The sequence below is a fragment of the Solenopsis invicta genome, chromosome 13 (genome assembly GCF_016802725.1).
Source record: "Solenopsis invicta isolate M01_SB chromosome 13, UNIL_Sinv_3.0, whole genome shotgun sequence".
Taxonomy (NCBI): Eukaryota; Metazoa; Arthropoda; class Insecta; order Hymenoptera; family Formicidae; genus Solenopsis; species Solenopsis invicta.
Genome location: NC_052676.1, coordinates 14,023,848 through 14,031,971, shown reverse-complemented (window position 1 = coordinate 14,031,971; position 8,124 = coordinate 14,023,848).

Below are 8,124 nucleotides of genomic sequence, written 5' to 3'. Positions count from 1 at the left end.
TACTATTGTCCTATTGGTCAAACTTTTATTTAAGGAGAAGGGGAACAGTAACGTATTCTTTCAAAACAGAAACCCACGGGCTTAGGAATAGAGGAACGGTGCATAATTTATAGGAAAGTGGCACGTTCGCGGCGGGGGGGCGCTATGTTAGTTTTAAAGATTGCACACATAAAAATATGTACAGTATATGTGTGATATAAACAGTACAGCTAGAATAATAAAGTTCAAAATTTTGTTAATTTTTTTACATTAAATTTTTCTTTAATTATTTAATAACATATAATAATACATTTAGCAATGTAATAAGCTAGTATAACAAACATATTAAGTAATATTTTACATATAAAAACAAACTAAAAAATAAACTTTAATAAAATAAAAAATAATAATTTAAAATAATTTTTTTTTGCTTTAAATAAATAAAGTATCAACACATACATTAATAGTATCAACAAAGAAAATATTTTTTTTTTATTAATAAAAATAAAATATTACGTATTAATAAAATTAATATAACTTTTTACTTGTAAAAACTAATTTTTATATTTTGTTCTAATATTTTCTGAAATTTGTTTTTATATTTGTCTAAATAATTTGTCGTGAAACATCCTGGTACTATAGATTTTACCATTTTTATTTTTAAAGAGTGAATTAACGATGATGAATAGATAACAAAGACAAATGAGTTCGAGTATCTAATCTAACCTAACTTTATAGCTGTTACACTACATATAGCGCAAACGGAATGTCACTGACACATATCTATGTATAAGTTTTTTGAAACCAATATGGCGGAGAACGAATTTCCTTGCATGCCTGAGAGAACACCCCTTCTTGCCTAAAATAGGACTTTATGCTCCCTCAAGAGTGAAAAATCACATAACCCTGCTTCTTTTATTCTAATCTGTGATTATTTACTTACAAAAAATATAGAACTCCCGTGTCTACCCAGCGGCAATGTCGCGTACTGCTCGAAAATTTTTTTCTTATATTTCTCTGCAAATAAGTTTTACCCAGCGAGAAATGATAATGGAATCGACGTCAAATCAAAATCAAAATGATAATTTCGACATTGAATCAATGTCGAAGTTATCATTTTGATGTCAATTCCATTTTATTATTTCTTGCTGCATGGATACAGAGAAAATAGAAAAAAATATCCTTTCAATCTTTGCAGTCCTCTTTTTTTCTCTTCATTTATTCTGTGATTACACAAAAACTTTGCCATTATTTTCTTCTCAATTTCTTTGCAGATAGGTCTTGCAGAGAAAAGATACTGAGAAAGAATGATACCAGCACAAATTTAACCTATTTAAAAAATTTTTTTTTATACCAAATAGTACTGTTAGATAAAACATTAATCCCAGTAAAATTTCAAGATGAGCATGATTCCGAAAATACAAGGGTGAAAATGATGATTTTCAGTCAGAATATATTATACATAAAGAAAAATACGTGGTTGAAATTCATCATAATATTGAGGATATATATTCCATCGTATGGATTCATTGTTTAAAGAATGAACGATCTTCACCTCTATTATTTTTTATCTTCCAAGAATGCAATTTTTTTCAACAGAGAGCACCATTCTTTGAAGTTGAGTATATATTACTTAATAATAAAGAAAATAATCGACTCATTTGGATTTCTTGAACTTTTGATAGAGATCTGTTTTATATCAGTCTTGGACCTTATTATCAAATATTGCAATGCGATTTCATACTATACATCAGAGCATATAGTTAAATAAATTATAAATACAACTGTAATAAATATTTAAAATTTTAGTTTTTAATATTTATTACAGTTATAATTTATTTACCTACATCTAAGCATCTCAGCTCATCGTTGTACAATTATAATGACAAATTTATAAGCTTAATCATGGTGTAAGAAGAATGGTGAAGCAAGTAACCAGATGCGCAGTAGACCATACGTCTCGACCAATCAGAATTGGGTCCAAATGCTAGATTTCTATGGGTGCTCCAGCTACGACACAAATCGACACTGTGTAACACAGTGTCCATTAGTGTAAGAGAGAAAATTTTAGTTGTTTCACTCACACTAATGGACACTGTGTTACACAGTGTCGACTTGTGTCGTAGCTGGAAAGCACCCTATGGCTACAGCCTTAATTGGATACCATGATATTTGGATCTAAATTTCATTGGCTCACAGCACATCAAGCCGCCAACGATGCGCGTTGACTGACCTTTTTTTTTACACCATGATCTTAATTAGATTAAAACCGATCAAATACAGAAAATGTGCAAATATTTATTTACAAACTTTATTTGAAAACTATATCGAGTATACATATCTCATATTTTTTCCTGGTGCACAAATTTTATTTCTTACTTGTATCTACAATCGTTTGACACTTCGCGGAATAACCTTAATAGCTGCAGTAAAGGCCACAACACAGGTTTTTGCACAGTTGCATAACCGTATGCATAAGGAAGTTGATTGGTCCGTTAGCACATGCATAAGGAAATGAACCAATCAATTTCTTTATGCGTACGGTTATGCTTCTATGCAAAATAGCCGTCACATGAGGCGTAACTTGCGTAGCGTAATTTGCGTATTCTAGTAACTTCTAAAATACGTTACGCCATTTTAAAAGCCTTTTTTCACATGAAGCGTATTTCGCGGAATTTCAAGAAATGCGTATCTAATGCAACCAATTGCTGATTAGGATTTCTCTTGTACTCTCTAACAGAAATGCTAAACAAATTTACGATTGGTTTTTGTAATTTACGCGTCTCGGAAAGTACGCCTCATGTGGAACTGATACTCTGCACACTAGTATGTGTGAATCATCTATGACCTAGTTTACACCGAACACTTGACACTAGAGTCCTATATAAAGAGAGAAGCGACATTGATGTCCGAAGCTCTGATTGGTAATTTGATTGATACTTGATTGGCTAAGCGAGCAGCCATATTGTGATCACAGCTGTTTGTAGAATGATACGAATGGTGTTTGAGGGTGTTTGATGACGTTAGAGCGGTCCCAAAATAGCGGTGGAGGACTCAATTGGATACTGAAGGTTGTGGTGGGGGTTCGATGTCGCTTCTCTCTTTATATAGGACTCTACTTGACACGCATACTAACAAGTAACTTTCTATTAAATTATCTTAATTTCGACAATACGTGTAAATGATACGTGATATCTATATTTAATTAATTATCTTGATTCATATTGTACCAGCTTAATATACTATTCATTAAATATATTACCGAAATTAAGATAATTGAATAGAAAGTTACTAATTAATATTACGCGTATCAAGTATTCGGTGTAAACAAAGCCTATGTACGAATCTAACCTGTGCGGGCATACATCGCACCTAGGTTAAAACCTAAACTCTTGTTAAGAAATTGGAAATTTTGTCTATTAAAAAAACTTCTGTTAACAAATAGTTTTTACATTTGTTAAAAAAAAATATATTGCTCCTAGGTTATCATATAACCTAAATCTAAAAAAGTAGGTTCACTTTTTTTTAAATATTGCACTTAGAATATATTTTTTTTAAACTGCTAATTCAATTAATCATAATGCTTTGTGTGTTAAAAGATTGTTAAAGACATCATTTGTACAATAAGTTCTCCAAGACTTGAGTCGTCTTAAAGTAGTATAGCAGTATTATATGTATATTATTCATCATTCTAAGATACTAATTCTAATTAACACAAAGGTATTAATATTATATTATAATTAATAGTTTATTAAATTAAAATTCAATTCTTTTCTGCTTATTTAAGTTAAGAATACATGTGTTACTAATACATATATTACTACATGTACACCCAAGGACTTTGATTCTATCCATGAGAAAATTTTCCAAACTGAGAAGTCACCACTTTCTACATACTCGCAGTTTATGATTAATGTAACGACTAGATTTTATTGGTCGTTACATTAATCATAAACTGTAAGTATGTAGAAAAATAGCGACTTCTTAGTTTGACTTTTACAGTCTAGCATATATTGTATATGTTAGACTATGACGTCAGTAAGTCAGCTATCTACTATGACTGTCGAATCAATGACGGATAGTGTATGTATGTACACCCAAGGACTTTGATTCTGTCCATGGAAAAATTTTTCAAACTGAAAAGTCGCTATCTTTCTACATACTTACAGTTCATGATTAACGTAACAACCAATAAGCTCTAGTTGTTTCATTAATCATGAAACGCGAGTATGTAGAAAGTGGTGACTTCTCAGTTTGGAAAATTTCCCCATGGACAGAATCAAATTCCGTGGGTGTACACCTAAGGATTTTGATTCTGTCCATGGGGAAATTTTCCAAACTGAGAAGTCACCACTTTCTACATAGGCTGTGTTCCGTTTTTACTGGCAGTACTGAAAATTTATAGTTCACGTCACATATACTATACATTTTCAGTACTGGCAGTTAATATCGGAACATAGCCATACTCGCAGTTCATGATTAATGAAACGACTAAAGCTTATTGGTGTACACCCAAGGACTTTGATTCTGTCGATGGGGAAATTTTCCAAACTGAGAATGAAACAACTAGAGCTTATTGGTTGTTACGTTAATCATGAACTGCGAGTATGGCTGTGTTCCGTTTTTACTGGCAGTACTGGAAATTTATAGTTCACGTCACATATACTATACATTTTCAGTACTGGCAGTTAATATCGGAACATAGGATATGTAGAAAGTGGTGACTTCTCAGTTTGGAAAATTTCCCCATGGACAGAATCAAATTCCATAGGTGTACACCCAAGGACTTTGATTCTGTCCATGGGGAAATTTTCCAAACTAACAAGTCGCTATCTTTCTACATATTTACAGTTTATGATTAACGTAACGACCAATAAGCTCTAGTCGTTATCTTAAGGGAATGCTAAAATCGTCTTTTTTTACCGACCGAATGTTAATTTTCGGGCATACCGTTCTTCTAATTGCATTTACAGATTTAAAAATCCTTTTCCACAATTAAAGTATAGACAGTAATGTGTAATGGATGCTATATAAGGATAACGAAAACGAAAAAAATTGGAAAATTATTCTCAATTAACGTTTGGTCGATAAAAAAGGACGACTTTAGCATCACTTTAATCATAAACTGTGAGTATGTAGAAAGTGGTGATTTCTCAGTGTAGAAAATTTCCCCATGGACAGAATCAAATTCCTTGGGCTGCGTTCAGATTCTCCACCCGGTGAGTGATCTCTGGGTGACTGGGTAAATGGGCGGAGCTAATGAAAAGCTCCCTAGTGGTTTATGGAATCTGAACGCACTCTCAAACATTGGGTGGGTTTAGCAAATAACGCTGAGAAATAGTAACATAAATATCTCAGATTCAGAATAAATTACATAATAAATTAAGATAAACGATAAAGATAATACATAAATATTTTACTATGAATATTTTTATCAATATAGCTAAAGTAGATGAAAATTAAATGTTAGTAGAATAGGACGAATCAATTTAAACAATGAAAATAAATTTTATTTTAACAAATTAAATGAAGATATATATTGCGCATATCATCTATTATATGTATAGGCTTGTTTTCTATTCCTGCACTAGACTGCACTGGAACGTTCCTTCTTGTTTTTAATAACTTTCAAATATATATCTATTTCACTTTAAGTGCACACTAATTCAGGAGTTCAGGAACAGAAAACAAACAGTATATTTTATTAGTATCAGAAAATATTTAATAATACTAAAAATCTTTAACATACTAATCTCAAATATAAATATTTATATAACGGTTTTGTGAGACTGTAGACCAAGAAACCTTACATTAATAGAATAAAAGATTAATATTTATTAATCTGTAATTACATAAACAGAATAATAAACAAAACGTTTAAACTTTACTTGGTTATTAACGTTTTTCTTTATTATATTTATACATTTTAATTTTTATTTACTATAATATTTTAAATTAAATTTATTTTTTTATTTTAAATTTGTTTTAAATATACGAGCTTTATCACAAATATATAGAAATTTTTATAGCGATACATTTTGGAACGCACCTTTAGGTCACCCACCCGTTTCACCCGGCTCAAGGACCCATGTGGTTTTTCCACTCTCTCGGGATAGACAGAGTGATAAAGCATAGAACTTATAGTATATGGAACAGGAATAGCCTATCTCCGCAATGAGTGGCGACTGAGAGCAACATCTAAAGGACAAAGATATATCTCTATCCTTTGCGCGTCCTACTTGACACAGTGCGCATGCGTTGAGTTAGACTCCGTTTTCTAAGCGAGCATAATTCATGAACCGCGTGTCGTCAGTTAGAAATCCATTGTGCCTGTTTTTGAGTTCATTAATTCGTTTATTTAAATCATTTTTTGTCTTATTTATAATAATTTCTAAATATGTGATGCGAAAAAATAAAAAGTAAATGTAAAATGGACTTTTCCAGTTTTTTATTCATGATGAAAGTGTATTAATTTTGTGTATTTATGACGTATATATGCTCTTTTTTTGGTATTATTACAAATCTTTGTCTCGTGAAATAAACGAATTCTTATGTATAAACGTATGATACATTTAACCAATTGAATTCTATGATTGTTTAAGATTTCTTGATTCCGAATGTGTTCAATCATTTCTTCTTGAAGAAAACAACGAGTAAGAATACTATTTAACACTTTCGACGCCAAGAAATCTTTCACATTTTTTTTTTCAAAAATTGCCTTTTTATTTTCCCTGATAATTTTCTCGCACGCACTTGTGATAACAATGACATCCTCACTCGGATTAATTAAATCCCCTCTATTTTTTTTTCTATGAGTCCGTGCGAGTTTTTGTCTGATATTAAAAAGCGTGCACACGTATGACACATTCTTTTATCACGATTAATCTTGCGTACAACAAATCCACTGATGTACGTAATAACGTCTTCGACATACGGTGTAGCCGACCACAATGTTTTCAGATAATCGTGATCAAATATACCAACTTCGATTTCTGTATCTCCGTCAATCGAATCAGTATATATAAGTAGTTCGCAGGGTTTTTGTATAGTTGAGGGTGCAAACAAAATCCTTATATCATTAATCAAACAGTTACCCTTTTCTGATGAACTTATTTCATGTCTGACTAATAATTTTTTGTACGCGGCTTCGAATTGTTGAGCATTTGGATTATTATTAAAACCTCCTCGACTTCTAAGAGCACTGAAAAATGTTTCTAAATGGTCTTGATTCAATTTAAATGTTAAAAGATATTTTAACTCTACCTTCTTTAAATCTTTCCATAACTCGAAAATATTTGTTAAACATATAATAAATCCCTGAAACCCTGTTTTCCTAATACTATGGATCATTTGCTGATTTTGTGAATTTGTGAGTTTCTTAATATAATTGATAATTTCTTCGCACTGAGCTTGTAATTTCTCAAAATTATTATCATTTAACGGGAGCTTATAACAGGCTCCTTTTGAGAATTGGCTACGAACGTTTAAAATGTCAAAGGCGTTATTGAAAATAGAACAAAATTCAGCAGTTACTTCGGGAGAATAAAACTGTAATTACCTGCATCGATATATTTTAAAGCACAAGAAACGCTTTCACTCAGCGTTTGAGCTGCTAATTTAACATTCATTCGATTGTTCTGAAATGAAATATGTTTTTTTGTTAGTTTTGTTCCTGCTCGCAAACCTTCCTCTTGCTTCAGTTTTTGCAACTCAACAATATCTGCCCAGTATATGTTTTTTCCTTCGATTTTCATTATTTGTTCTTTGTGCAAAGAATTTCTCACTAATTTCAGCATGTGACATGGATCGAAAAAACAATATACTTTCTTGTTAGTTACTGGATGAGTAAAGTACGGTTGAAAACTATCTCCTATTGTAAAATTTGCGCCTAAACATCTGCACATGTTTATATTTACAGCAGCACCATCAAAAGTTAATGATTGTACGTTTGCTCCTGTCTCATTAATTAATTCAAGGCATTTTCGTAATAAATTTGCTCTTTCTGCCCCTGTCAACGAATTTAACAAAAAATAACCTACGGGAAGCTTCCAGTGATTGTTAATTGCGACAAGCATAAAGACAAGGGCATTGGTTGCTTTTTTAGATCGATCTATGTCAACAATATCATCACTATCTACACCAAGA